A 14,038-nucleotide genomic window follows, 5' to 3' on the forward strand; every position below is an offset into this window, starting at 1 on the left:
ATTCTGGGCTGAAAGGAAAAATGAATGGCAAACATCCCTTCATTCGCATCGATCAATGTGGATGAACAAATATCTGCCAAAAAATGTGAAACAAAAAGAAAAGAAAGAGAGACATAGGAGCTGCCACCCCAAAAATCCAAACCCACCAGCTCGTATGCCCAGGCAATCCTGATTTATTCATCCACATTGATCGATGTGAATGGAGAAATCATTGCTTGAGTTCTTTTTTGATACAAAGTGCTTGCCAAAGCATATGAACCCCAACACCACACCTTGGCCCATATGCCTCGGCAAACGTATCTTTTTTACTGTGGAGGAGAAATCTCGTCCTACAGCGCTGCATGCACTGATTTTGTGTAACCTGACAGAAGCGCAATGCTTCTGTCAGGATGCACCATCAGTGCTGCAGCTGATTGGTCGGTCGGTCGGTCGGTCTGGATAGAAAAAAGAGAGAAGAAAAACGAAAAAAACAAAACAAAAAGGAGGGGAAGGCGTCCGCCTGGACATAGGAGCTGCCACCCCAAAAATCCAAACCCACCAGCTCGTATGCCCAGGCAATCCTGATTTATTCATCCACATTGATCGATGTGAATGGAGAAATCATTGCTTGAGTTCTTTTTTGATACAAAGTGCTTGCCAAAGCATATGAATCCCCAACACCACACCTTGGCCCATATGCCTCGGCAAACGTATCTTTTTTACTGTGGAGGAGAAATCTCGTCCTACAGCGCTGCATGCACCGATTTTGTGTAACCTGACAGAAGCGCAATGCTTCTGTCAGGATGCACCATCAGTGCTGCAGCTGATTGGTCGGTCGGTCGGTCGGTCTGGATAGAAAAAAGAGAGAAGAAAAACGAAAAAAACAAAACAAAAAGGAGGGGAAGGCGTCCGCCTGGACATAGGAGCTGCCACCCCAAAAATCCAAACCCACCAGCTCGTATGCCCAGGCAATCCTGATTTATTCATCCACATTGATCGATGTGAATGGAGAAATCATTGCTTGAGTTCTTTTTTGATACAAAGTGCTTGCCAAAGCATATGAATCCCCAACACCACACCTTGGCCCATATGCCTCGGCAAACGTATCTTTTTTACTGTGGAGGAGAAATCTCGTCCTACAGCGCTGCATGCACCGATTTTGTGTAACCTGACAGAAGCGCAATGCTTCTGTCAGGATGCATCATCAGTGCTGCAGCTGATTGGTCGGTTGGAAAAAAAGAGAGAAGAAGAAAAAAAAAAAAAAAAAAAAAAAAAGCAAGCAAGCAGCAAAGCACTTCAATAACATTAACTTTTTAAACTTTATTAAATATGTTCAAACCAAACAATAACATTGGTAACCAAATATTAACTTTTTTGCTTACCTGTTTTTTTGTTTTTTTGTTTTTTTTTTACCTGCGAGCTGAGGATAAACTTCTCCTCCCCCATGGGTCAATGTGCAAAGTGCAAATCGCACAGATATGTGGCGAAGTACATTATGCATTCTGTCCCAAGTGAAAGGAGAGGTTTCTGGCAGGCCAGTGTATTTGGATCTCTCAAAACCTGATGTTTGGGTTCACACTGCATACTGGCCTATCCGGTCGGTCGAGCCCGCCGCACCGTCTCGCCCAAAATAGATCTTCAGGGAATACCACAAGAGTAGCATTCGGCCTAGTAATTAACTGCGTCGCCGTAGACTAACATGACTTCCGGGCCGACCCAAATTGCCGCAGAAGCCACGCAGTAACGTAGGCATGCACTAGCGTTAAGTCAAGCACTTCCGGCGTAGGGGGGGACCGCAAAGTGTGACTTTTGCTAGGCAATTTGCCCTAACGCATCGCGCCAGTGTGAAATAGCACTGAGAGACCCTTGTGTGCCTACTGCTGTGTCTGTAGTTCCCTAGGTTCTAAAAGTGTGCCTTCTCATGGTACCTCTCATAACACTCCCCTAGGCATAGGCCAGGCTGGTCAGGACAGCGGGGACAGTAAACGGGGGTGTCATGCCTTATTCCAGCCTTGCTGCAGACACGACATCTTTTTCTGGGGTTGCGTTGAGTTGGGGTACTGGGAATCGGGTAGGCGTAATGCCTTCCATGCAGCCGGCTAGTTGCATTTGGGGGTTGGGCTCTGTCACCTTCTGGATAGAGGAGTGCCGAAACAATGTCTTCCTGGAATTGAAGGAAAGATCCAGTTCTCCCAGCCTTACTGTAGAGAACAAAGCTGTTGTACATCGCCAATTGAATTAAATACACAGACACTTTCTTATACCAGCGTCTGGTTTTCCGGGAAATTAAATAGGGCCCTAACATCTGGTCATTGAAGTCCACCCCTCCCATGTTGGCATTATAGCTGTGGACGGCGAGGGGCTTTTCAATGACCTCTGTTGCCCGTGTAATTTGTACTGTCGTGTCTGTGTGAATGGTAGACAGAAGGTAAACGTCCCTCTTGTCCTTCCATTTCACCGAGAGCAAGTCATCGGTACACAAGGCGGCCCTCTCCCCCCGTTGAAGTCTGGTGTTAACGAGCTGTTGGGGGAAGCCCCGGCGACTAGGCCGCACGGTGCCACAGCATCGGATTCCTTCTAACTTTAAGTGCTGAAAGAGGGCCACACTTGTGTAAAAGTTGTCCACATAAAGATGGTACCCCTTCTGGAACAAGGGTGACACCAAGTCCCACACAATCTTTCCACTGCTCCCCAGGTAGTCAGGACATCCGACCGGCTCCAATTTTGAGTCTTTTCCCTCATAGACCCTAAAACGAGATGTATAGCCTGTGGCCCTATCACAGAGCTTATACAGTTTCACCCCATAAAATGTACGAGGGACTCATCTACACAGATGTTCTGTTCAGGGGTATAAGCATCTGCAAATGTGGATGACAGGTGGTCTATGAGGGGCCGAATTTTGTGGAGCCGGTCATAAGCTGGGTGGTCTCTTTCATGACAGGTGTCGTTGTCATTGAAATGCAGGAAGCGCAGGATGATCTCAAATCGCGTCCTGGACATGGCAGCAGAGAACACGGGCATGTTATGTATTTGGCGTGTAGACCAATAAGAGCGCAATACATTTTTTTTAGTAATACCCATGTTGAGGAGAAGGCCCAAAAAAATTTTAAGTTCGGAAACTTGGAGTGGTTTCCACCGAAAAGGCTGGGCGTGGCAGCTTTTCGGATGGGCGGTTATAAATTGTGTGGCATATAGGTTGGTCTCAGCCACAATTAAGTCAAGGAGATCCTGGGTGAGGAACAGTTCAAAAAAGTCTAGGGCCGATCCTAGTTCAAATGTCTCCACCTGGACTCCAGACTGGGCGGTGAAAGGGGGCAGTATGGGTGCGGCGGGATCAGGGGAATGCCAATCAGGGTTTGCCAGCACCTCTGGAAAACCAATGGGAGTACGGGCCCGTCTACTTGGTGGCTGCGGATCGGATCTTAATTCACGTACCACCGAACCAGTTTCTACTTCCAGGATGGTGTCCGCCACTTCATCAGGGTCTTCTGCGGAAGTACTGGTGTTGATAGGCCCAGGAGATGCTGCGCTGCTGGTGCATGCCTCACCAAGAAAAATCAGATCAGCGCCACTCTGCTGCCCTTGAGACTGATCTTCCGCCACCTGCAGTCCAGTGACATGGGGTGTGGTACGCCTGGCTCTAGCCGGGACCTCAACCTCGTCATCGGAACTATCGGTCTGAGAGCCACTGCTGTCTACAGGATCGTACTCTGAACCCGAAGATTCGTCGAATAAGTCGACCCAATCATCCTCATCCGACTGGTCCATGTACCTGTAGATGTCTTCATTGGAAAACCTCTTTTTTGCCATGGTGGCCTGCTAAATTTAGGAGGTATTCCTCTGAGACTACCCAGGAAAAGAGCACCTACCTAGCGAAAGGGAGTACTTGAGAGGTAGAAAGCTGTGGTCACTGAGTTTAGATAAAAAAAATCAAAACTGATGTTTACAGTGCCACAGCTTGTGTACAGTGTTTTTTGCAGTGATCAGAAAAAAGAAATTTCTGTCACTGCGGTGGGGCGGGCTGAACGCAGTGCAGGCGAACGATCAGGTCTGATCGGGCAAACACTGCGTTTTTTTGTGGATCCTAGAGACCCTAATATAGATCTGACTGTGATCACTAATAATCACTTACAGATACTATATAGTACCAATGCTGATTAGCGACAGTGATGACGCTAATTAGTGACTGTGGTGCAGTGGGCTGAGCACTAACTGACACTAACAACCCTTTTGCTTAGATAACTGGCCTAACTGTTTGTTACCACTAGTGATACTAAAAATTTTTTTAGATCACTAGGACAGTGATAGTGATGGTGATGGTGAGGGGGGGGGGGGGGGGGGTTGGGGATCAGAGAGCAATCACAAATAATCAAAAACAATCACGAGACAATTACAACACAATTACAGCAATCGGCGCAATCAAAGCCAATCACGGACCAATTGAATCCAATAACGTGACAATCAAAAACCAATTACGTGACAATTGAAGCCAATCACGCGACAATCGAAGCCCAATTACGTGACAATCGAAGCCAATCACACGACAATCGATGCCAATCACAGTGCAATTGAGACAATTGTAGCCAAACAAAGCACAATCAAGCCTTACAGACAGGAGATAAGATACACAATGGCAGGGGGGAGAATATACGCAATCAATGAACTAGGACGGTGTGGGGAGGATCGGAAGGGGTGGGGGGTGATCAGATACCCCTAAGGGGTAGTTGGGGGTCTAATCTGATGGATAGGAGTGACAGGTGGTGATAGATGGGTTATTGACGGGTGATAAGTGGGTGTTTACAGGGAAAAACAGATGTAAACAATGGACTGCTGATGTGATCAGGGGGGGGGGGTGTCTCGGAGGGATCTGAAAGGGTGGGTGGGTGATCAGAAGCCCCTAATGGGCAGTTGGGGGTCTGATCTGATGGGGGGCAGTGGCAGGTGGTGACAAGGGATGATTGACAGGTGACGGATAGGTGATTGACAGCTGATCAGCGGGCAATTACAGGGAAGATAGATGCAGTATACGGGGGGGGGGGGAGATCTGAAGGGGTGGGGGGTGATCAGATACCCCTAAGGGGCAGTTGGGGGTCTGATCTAATGGGGGGCAGTGACAGGTGGTGACAAGGGATGATTGACAGGTGACTGATAGGTGATTGGCAGCTGATCACTGGGGAGATAGACAGATGCAGGGGAGATAGATAGGTTCAGTATACAGGGGGGGGGTCGGGGGGAGATCTGGAGGTGTGGGGGTGATCAGATACCCCTAAGGGGTAGTTGGGGGTCTGCTCTGATGGATAGAAGTGACAGGTGGTGACAGGGATTTATTGATGGGTGATATGGGGGGTGGTTAGGTCTGATCTGCGGGCTGCAGGGGGGTACAGGGGGGTGTCTGATGGGTGCTGCGGGTGATCGGGGGGTCTGTGGGGCTCCTAAAGTGTGTGTGTGTGTTGCTATACTATGCCTGCTCTCCTCGCTGGTGGTCGATCGCTAAGTGTGACCACCAGCGGGAGGCAGGCAGTATAATACAGTTTGTTACGTAAACAAACTGTATTATACTCATTCTATTGGGCAATTTGAATGTTTACAGCCCGCCGGCGCTGCTGATTGGCCGGCGGGCTGAAGTCACATGGGGGCCGAAGAGTGTGACGTAGCGATCGCGCGGCTACAGCCGCGCGATCGCTCGTTAATCAGGCTGCAGCCGGCGACGCAGTACTGCGTCGCTGGTCCTGCAGCTGCCACTTTGCCGACGCACGGTATAAGCGTGCGGTCGGCAAGTGGTTAAGGTTTAGCAAGGAAAATCCTTCCTTGTCCACAAGTGTGAAATGAGTGTAAATAACGTGCAACAATGACATAAAGAGAAAAATGTGCATTTTAACAGCAATGACACAATAAATAGTGCCCAATAGTTCCTTATCAGGGAAGTAAGCACAGACATATATTCATAGCACAAGCCAGTCTGCAGGCCCTTCACCAGTAACATACAGCCTCCACCAGTACAACCTCTCTTGGGGCCCATACTGTATTCAGACCATAAGACACACCTAGCCTTAGTGGGCAGAATCCAGGGAAAACAATATACTGTGAAAGCATTTGTTTGGTTTGTTGCTTTGTTTTACCTTTATTTTAAAGAACTGTGTCTCAATGTACTATGCTGAACGTAGTAAATTTTCAGCCATTTCAAATACCTCACAGAAGTGTTTATTTTGTGCACTGTGGTAGTGCTTGTTCTGACAGCATCAGTACATAGTTATTTCATATTTTAAAACTGTAAAATGATTCATTTTCTCCTGGAAAACTATTACTGCTTTTTGTTTTTAATGAGCAGATTACATTTTATATATTATTTAACCACTTAAGCCAATCTGGACGAATATATTTGTCCAAAAATCGACACTCAAAGGCAATCTGGACGAATATATCCGTCCAGCAGTGTTGCTGCCCTTATTGCTGCCCTTGTGCACACATATCTCCGTGCAGGCAGCTCGTTCCCTGACGCTATTACAGGGGATCCATTGCTGTAGAGGAACCAGTGTTCCCCAGAGGAAACGATTCCCTGCAAATGAATCCGATGTCTTCAAACAGGAGGTATTTGATTCATTAACCGTGAAATGTACAAAAAAAATCTAGCACTCCCTGGTATCTTCTAGGAAGGTTCTTAGCGCCACCTAGTGGGCAAAAAGTAAAATTAACCACTTTACCACCAGGGGCGTAGAAACACGTACCGCCCCTGGTGGTGCCGCCGCTGTTTGCGCTCCCACGCTCGTGCACGCCGCCCGCTCGCACAGAGATCAATGAACGAGAAAAACATTCCCGTTCGTTGATCTCAGCCCCCCCAGCAATGATCGGCTGCTTCTATGAGAAGCAGCGCGATCATTGTGATTTTCTCAGACGCATTGTGCTTCCTGTAACCGTACTTCCGGATGCTTACAGGTCGCACGAACAAAAAAATACTGTGGCCAAATAGTAAAACTACATCCAAAAACATTTTATATAAATAAATACCTAGTTTTACATGATAAATTAACTCATTACCTCCACACGCCCCCATTTTTTTTTTGTAATAAAAAGAGAAAAAAAATTACAATTAAAAAAAAATACATAGTTACCTTAGGGACTGAACTCTTTTTAAATATTTATGTCAAGAGGGTATAACACTGTTACTTTATAAACTATGGGCTTGTAATTAGGGATGGACGCAAAACTGAAAAAAATGCACCTTTATTTCCAAATAAAATATTGGCACCAAAAATTGTGATAGGGACATATATTAAATGGTGTAATAACCGGGACAAATGGGCAAATATAATACTTGGGTTTTAATTATGGAAGCATGTATTATTTTAAAACTATAATGACCGAAAACTGAGAAATGATTTTTTTCCATTTTTTTCTTATTCTTCCTGTTAATATGCATTTACAGTAAAGTGGCTCTTAGCAAAATGTACCCCCCAAAGAAAGCCTAATTGGTGGCGGAAAAAACAAGATCTAGATCAGTTCATTGTGATAAGTAATGATAAAGTTATAGACGAATGAATGGAAGGAGCGCTGAAAGGTGAAAATTGATCTGGTGGTCAAAGTACAAGTGGAAAAAAACACAATAAATAAAAAAAAAAACTAAAAAAAAACTGATTGACTCCCCACCCTGCCCATTAACTACAAAAATAAAAACACACGTTTAAAAAAAAAGTACAGTTTAAAAATAAATACATAGTTACCTTACGGACTAAACTTTTTAAATATGTATGTTGTGAAGGTTTATTACTATATACCTTATAACCTTGAGCCCATAAGGGCTTGTAATTAATGACGGACGCAAAACTGAAAAAGATGCACCTTTATTTCTAAATAAAATATTTGCGCCACACATTGTACTAGGGAAATATTTTAAACGTTGTAATAACCGGTACAAATGGGCAAATAAAATGTGTGGATTTCATCCACAGTAGAACGTTTTATTTTAAAACTATAATGACTGAAAACTGAAAAGTAATGATTTTTTTCCATTTTTTCGTATTATTCCTGTTAAAATGCATTTAGAATAAAATAATTCTTAGCAAAATGTACCACCCAAAGAAAGCCTTATTGGTAACAAAAAAAACCCCCAAGGTATAGATCATTTACGTGTGATGAGTAGTGATAGTTATTGGCTGACGGGAAAATTGCCTTCGTCCTGAAGATAAAAACGCCTGTGGGCTGAAGTAGTTAAATCACCATATCCTATCACAATTCTATTGTGGTCTTTTTATTTTAGCCTGTATTCTTGGTACTTTTTATCTTATGAACAAATTGCATCAGAGAATTGTTGTGCATTGTACACATTCATGGAAAAATTATAGGTTTCATTATATTAAGATTTTTTTTAAGCTGTAAAAGTCTATTAGTATATATAGATTCTTTTGTTTAAATTGAACTTGGCTTTCTTCCACCTAATAATCCGTTTTTCATATCATACAGAAGTCAGTAAGCACATTACTGAATCTTTTATTGCAAGAATAAAAATGTTTTACAGTTCTCGTTTTCAGTTCTCGTTTTCTTTTCTATTGTGATAGATTTTCACACATCCTTCTCTGTAGTATGGGTTTGTATGTCTATGCAGCCCAGTGCTTTTGTAGTTGGGCTGCTTTCTTGATAAAAGAAGGTCAGACGTTTTTCCTATTTATGGATACCATGAATAGTACATGTAGCTATCTTGGAGTGTGGATCATCCCTTTCTGAGTCTCTATATGTTGAAGCATTAAAAAGGCTACTTTTACTTTTATTTCAGATCTGAGTAGTACAGTTAGTATGTGTCTTTATTGCATAAACTGTTATACATTGAACACAAATTTGTATAAAGCACTACATGTGTAATTGACATGACCCTGGTAACATTATGGAACATTACAGGATCTTCTCAAAAAATTAGCATATTGTGATAAAGTTCATTATTTTCTGTAATGTACTGATAAACATTAGACTTTCATATATTTTAGATTCAAATACACACAACTGAAGTAGTTCAAGCCTTTTATTGTTTTAATATTGATGATTTTGGCATACAGCTCATGAAAACCCAAATTTCCTATCTCAAAAAATTAGCATATTTCATCCGACCAATAAAAGAAAAATGTTTTTAAAACAAAAAAAGTCAACCTTCAAATAATTATGTTCAGTTATGCACTCAATACTTGGTCGGGAATCCTTTTGCAGAAATGACTGCTTTAATGCGGCGTGGCATGGAGGCAATCAGCCTGTGGCACTGCTCAGGTGTTATGGAGGCCCAGGATGCTTCAATAGCGGCCTTAAGCTCATCCAGAGTGTTGGGTCTTGCGTCTCTCAACTTTCTCTTTACAATATCCCACAGATTCTCTATGGGGTTCAGGTCAGGAGAGTTGGCAGGCCAATTGAGCACAGTAATAACATGGTCAGTAAACCATTTACCAGTGGTTTTGGCACTGTGAGCAGGTGCCAGGGCATGCTGAAAAATGAAATCTTCATCTCCATAAAGCTTTTCAGCAGATGGAATCATGAACCCACTTTTGAACCAGAAACAGCGGCAGAAGCGCCTGACCTGGGCTACAGAGAAGCAGCACTGGACTGTTGCTCAGTGGTCCAAAGTACTTTTTTCGGATGAAAGCAACTTTTACATGTCATTCGGTAATCAAGGTGCCAGAGTTTGGAGGAAGTCTGGGGAGAGGGAAATGCCAAAATGCCTGATGTCCAGTGTCAAGTACCCACAGTCAATGATGGTCTGGGGTGCCATGTCAGCTGCTGGTGATGGTCCACTGTGTTTTATCAAGGGCAGGGTCAATGCAGCTAGCTATCAGGAGATTTTGGAGCACTTCATGCTTCCATCTGCTGAAAAGCTTTATGGAGATAAAGATTTCATTTTTCAGCACGCCCTGGCACCTGCTCATAAACTGTTGAAGCTGTCTGCAGCCAGATTTGCTGTGTAAACTATCTAAACTTTAGATAAGATATATAGACAAGTTACTTGTTATAGTTATTTTTTCATCTCGGATCCGCTTTAAGGTATTTTGCTGAAGGACCCCTCATATATGCAGGCTTGCTGAACAAGAAAAGCCTAGATTTGAACCCAGGTCGCCTGTGTCAGAGGCAGAGCCCTCAACCAGTACACTATCTAGCCACATATCATCATGTAAAGCAAATTGCCCCCCCCCCCCCCCCCCCCATTCTATTTCCCCATAAATCCTAGGTTGTGCAGTCCAGTTACTAGCCTAAAGGTTAAGATTAACATGACATTCTGCATGGGAAGTTTTTACAGACGGCCGTTTGGTATGCGTGATTGCCTCTCGCGATACTGGTCCTTTAAATGGAATCAAGGCCCTTGTATCTTACATTTTGAGCCTCAGTAGATGCCACATGCTAGCCCTCATCTACTTTTGCTGAAGAACCTACAGAAAAACGTAAGATAAATGGACCTCAAGGAAGACCAGGGCTATCATCACTAAGTAAAAGTTATTAGATTTGTAGCCATTATATGTGCTTCAGTCAAGAGGCACAGCTATGATCCCTCCCACCTTATAGCATGCAGAAGATGTCAGCATTATGTAACTACACTAACTACAATAATCCCCAGGATGTACTCACCATATCTCCCTTATAATAAATGCAACCACCATTTCCCACATATCAAAGAAAGAGACATTGTTTACCGCATATGCAAGTTTCCTCCTCACAATGCACAGTTGGTGCAAAAAGGCTAATTATTACTTGCCCCCTTCCCACCCCCACCTGCATTCTCTGCAGTTCAGTGATGTACTCTCAACCACTGCAATTTGTCATGTAGCTTAGTCATGTGACTGAGTACATGACCTGCACCAGGACCAATTGAACAATTTCTGAACTACTGTACAGGCGCAGGTTACTGTGTAGTGTTCAGTGCACACCTGTGCAAACTGCAAAGCACAATGGAAAAACAGCATATAGTGACTTTGGCTTGGTGGTAAGGGACAGATACTGCCAGCCCTGCAGCACTAGCAGCCTCTAGGCATGCTCCAGGGCTTATTGAGATATCCTGCCTTGCAGATTCATAAGCCAAACTTTGAATGATCTCATGGTTCTACCTTCTTCTGTTCTGACTCTTCCAAGGCTTGGATTATCTACATAGTTTACAATCATTGTGTGAATCGGAAGTACTCATGTGGCAAACACACTGTGCTGTAGCTGCATTATTATTGGGGTATCACCTGGGGTGTCTCCCTCTGCCTAGATATTTTGGCTAGTAGAGCTCCAAATTGATCTCTGGATTCATACCATCCCTGTTTGGTAAATAACAATTTACGGTTAGCGTTATCTACCAAAATGTGTTCATACTCTGCAAGTTTGCGTTTATATTCTTGCTTCGCACTAAATGTAGGAGAAGTAGTATAGGCTTATTCTGCATTTGCCAGACCAGTTTTTGCAGTGCAGAAACTGCTTTGCAATTCTTGATTTCTTGACAAAAGATATTTTTAAGGTATAGCTTTGCCACGCTCCAAATTGAAGCATAAGATACTTCGTCCCCCTGGGCATCAATGTACTTCCGCAATAGCTGTTCCATAGAAATAATGGGTAGAATTTTTGTTATCCAAAAAATATTTAACTTCCAAAGATCAGCTCAAGGTGGAAATAACCAGGAAAAAGTAGCTTTACATGGTGAATGATCTGACAACACCGCAAGGAGATACTCTACAGATTTACAATTAGGTAATAGAGAGTCACTAGCAAGAATATAGTCTATACGCGAACGGGAGTGAAGCGACGATGAATAACAGGAGTACATTGATGCCCCAGAAAACACTGCATGCCAAACATCAGTTACAGCTACTATCTGAAGCATTTGTAATAGTTTAGTTGGTGCTAAAGAAGCACTAGCATTAGGATATTTGTCTAAGGCAGGGAACAGTACATAATTGAAGTCTCCTAGCCATAAAGCTGGCAACTATGGAAATTGAGCCATATATGAAAGTGCTCTTTTAACAATATCATACTGTAAGGGTGTAGGAATATATATATTGCTAGTATGAGAATCTGCACATTATAAAGAACACATCTCAGAAAAATAAATCTACCATCACTATCTGTTATACTTTCACAATATTGATAATGGGCTCTACGTGTTATAGGAATAGAAACTCCACGAGACTGAGAGGAGAACATAGAGTGATAAGTCCACCCTATCCAGGGTCTAGAGATGGCTCTTATTAGCGTATTATCTAAATGTGTTTCCTTGAGGACTATTACATCCACTGCATACTTTCTCAAGGTTTTGAGAATCACAGATCTCTTAATCTTATCCCTTATTCCCCGCACATTCCATGTTACAAATGAAACTTTAGCTTCCATAACTTGATTTCAGTACAGAATACCCCCCCCCCCCCTCCAACCCCCAATACCCTCTCCCCTAACTCCCAATACCCTCTCCCCTCACAGAAAACATAGCAGATAACAGGCTTAAAACACAGAACTAAATGAACACCCAGCTCCTTGCCAATGAAATGTGGCCGGAGCATACATCCCATACAAATACAAACTCTGAGGTGGTGACCCATGTATGACAGTCAAATTCCTCGGGGTGGGGGGTTCCAACAAGTTCCAAGGCCGGCATAAATTGAACAGGGTAGTCCAGCTCCGCTCTGGTATAATAAGAGGATTGTCCTGCCATGATTCATGTACACGTATAATCAGCAGGATTATAGCTGAGTTTAAATGAAGGAGGTTGTATTAGACTGCAGGCAGAATGTTCAAGTACAAACAAATGCACCGGAGTGAGAGTTATATGGCAGGATTAACTCTTGGTGCATTAACTGGTGAGAATGAAATTTCATGTGAGAGATATCGTAAGGAAACAAGATAGTCTTTGTAGACATGAGAAGAAAAAGGGCCCCTAGGAGGCTTGCTGGGGCGTTGCCACTGGTTGCGTATCAAGCCAGGAGAATGCTTCAGAGGCTGTAGTGAAGAAATGCGGTTTCCCTTCAGCAACAACCCGCAGGCGGGCGGGAAACAGCATAGCATATTGTATTCCACGTTGTCGCAGATTACGCTTCACATCAATGAAACTAGCACGCATTTTCTGGGTTTCAACACCAACATCAGGGAATATAGAGACAGTTACATTTTCCACTTGTATGTCACCCTTTTCGCATGCTAAACGTAGCACGATATCACGATCTCTGAAGTGTAAGAGTCGCCCGATGAATGTGCGTGGCCTAATTCCTACAGGCTGAGGCCTAGAGGGCATCCGATGGGCCCTTTCTACAGAGAAGCATGTTGTAAAAGCCTCACGGCCAAAGTGGGTGATAAGGAATTGTTCGCATTTAGAGTTTTAATCGTTTTTTTGATGTATGTTCTATTCTTTAACATCTCACTTTGCAGTGTATTGAGATATTTGTTCTCCTCCGTACTGCTATCTTTTTGTAAAATTCCCTTTTTTTTTTTTTTTAACTTGTTTTTAAACAAACATTCGCTGCATGATTGCGGAGTGCAATTATGATGAGCTTGAGTTTTCATCAAAGTCCTTATCGCATTGAAACTTTACTTTTTGCCTGATTTGATATTTTTGAGAAATTATAATGGATTAACGCAAGGTTCACATTTTTCACAAAAGTTAGAACTTTCTTGAAAATGCATTTCCTCATGTCCATTTGGTGAAAACCTGTTCTTGCATGCTTGCCCATATACTGTATTTTCGTGCATATCTATTCAAATCTGTTTTCTCATGTCCATAGACATTTGATAAAAGACCGTTTTCTCTTGCCCACATTTTCATGAGAATTCTTATGTTTTGCCTCAACCATATCTTTTTTTTACAAATATTTTTGTGTGTGAAAATATCAGAATGAAAATGGACATATTAGTTCATTAAACAAGAGGGCTGTCTGTTATGGGGATCGCCTTGTTTTTGCCTTCAGAAACCATGAGAACCTGATTAAATACAACATTATTATTATTTAGTAAATATGTAGCACTGACATCTTCCAGGTGATGCATTAAATCATGTTAGTGTTTCTGAAAACTCCTAGCAAGGCAGCAAACTGCTTATACTGTAGTTGTCCTGTGGGAATAGAAATACACT

At 43.0% G+C, this 14,038-nt stretch overlaps 1 protein-coding gene across 13 annotated transcripts in view; it reads left to right on the forward strand.

Annotated features, from left to right (window-relative positions):
* The window catches only part of MAGI2 (membrane associated guanylate kinase, WW and PDZ domain containing 2), a 1,075,940-nt gene that overhangs the window by 706,831 nt on the left and 355,071 nt on the right, over positions 1-14,038 (forward strand). The gene's annotated exons all lie outside the window — the stretch shown is intronic.

The sequence above is a fragment of the Hyperolius riggenbachi genome, chromosome 3 (assembly GCF_040937935.1).
Source record: "Hyperolius riggenbachi isolate aHypRig1 chromosome 3, aHypRig1.pri, whole genome shotgun sequence".
In the NCBI taxonomy this organism is placed as follows: Eukaryota; Metazoa; Chordata; class Amphibia; order Anura; family Hyperoliidae; genus Hyperolius; species Hyperolius riggenbachi.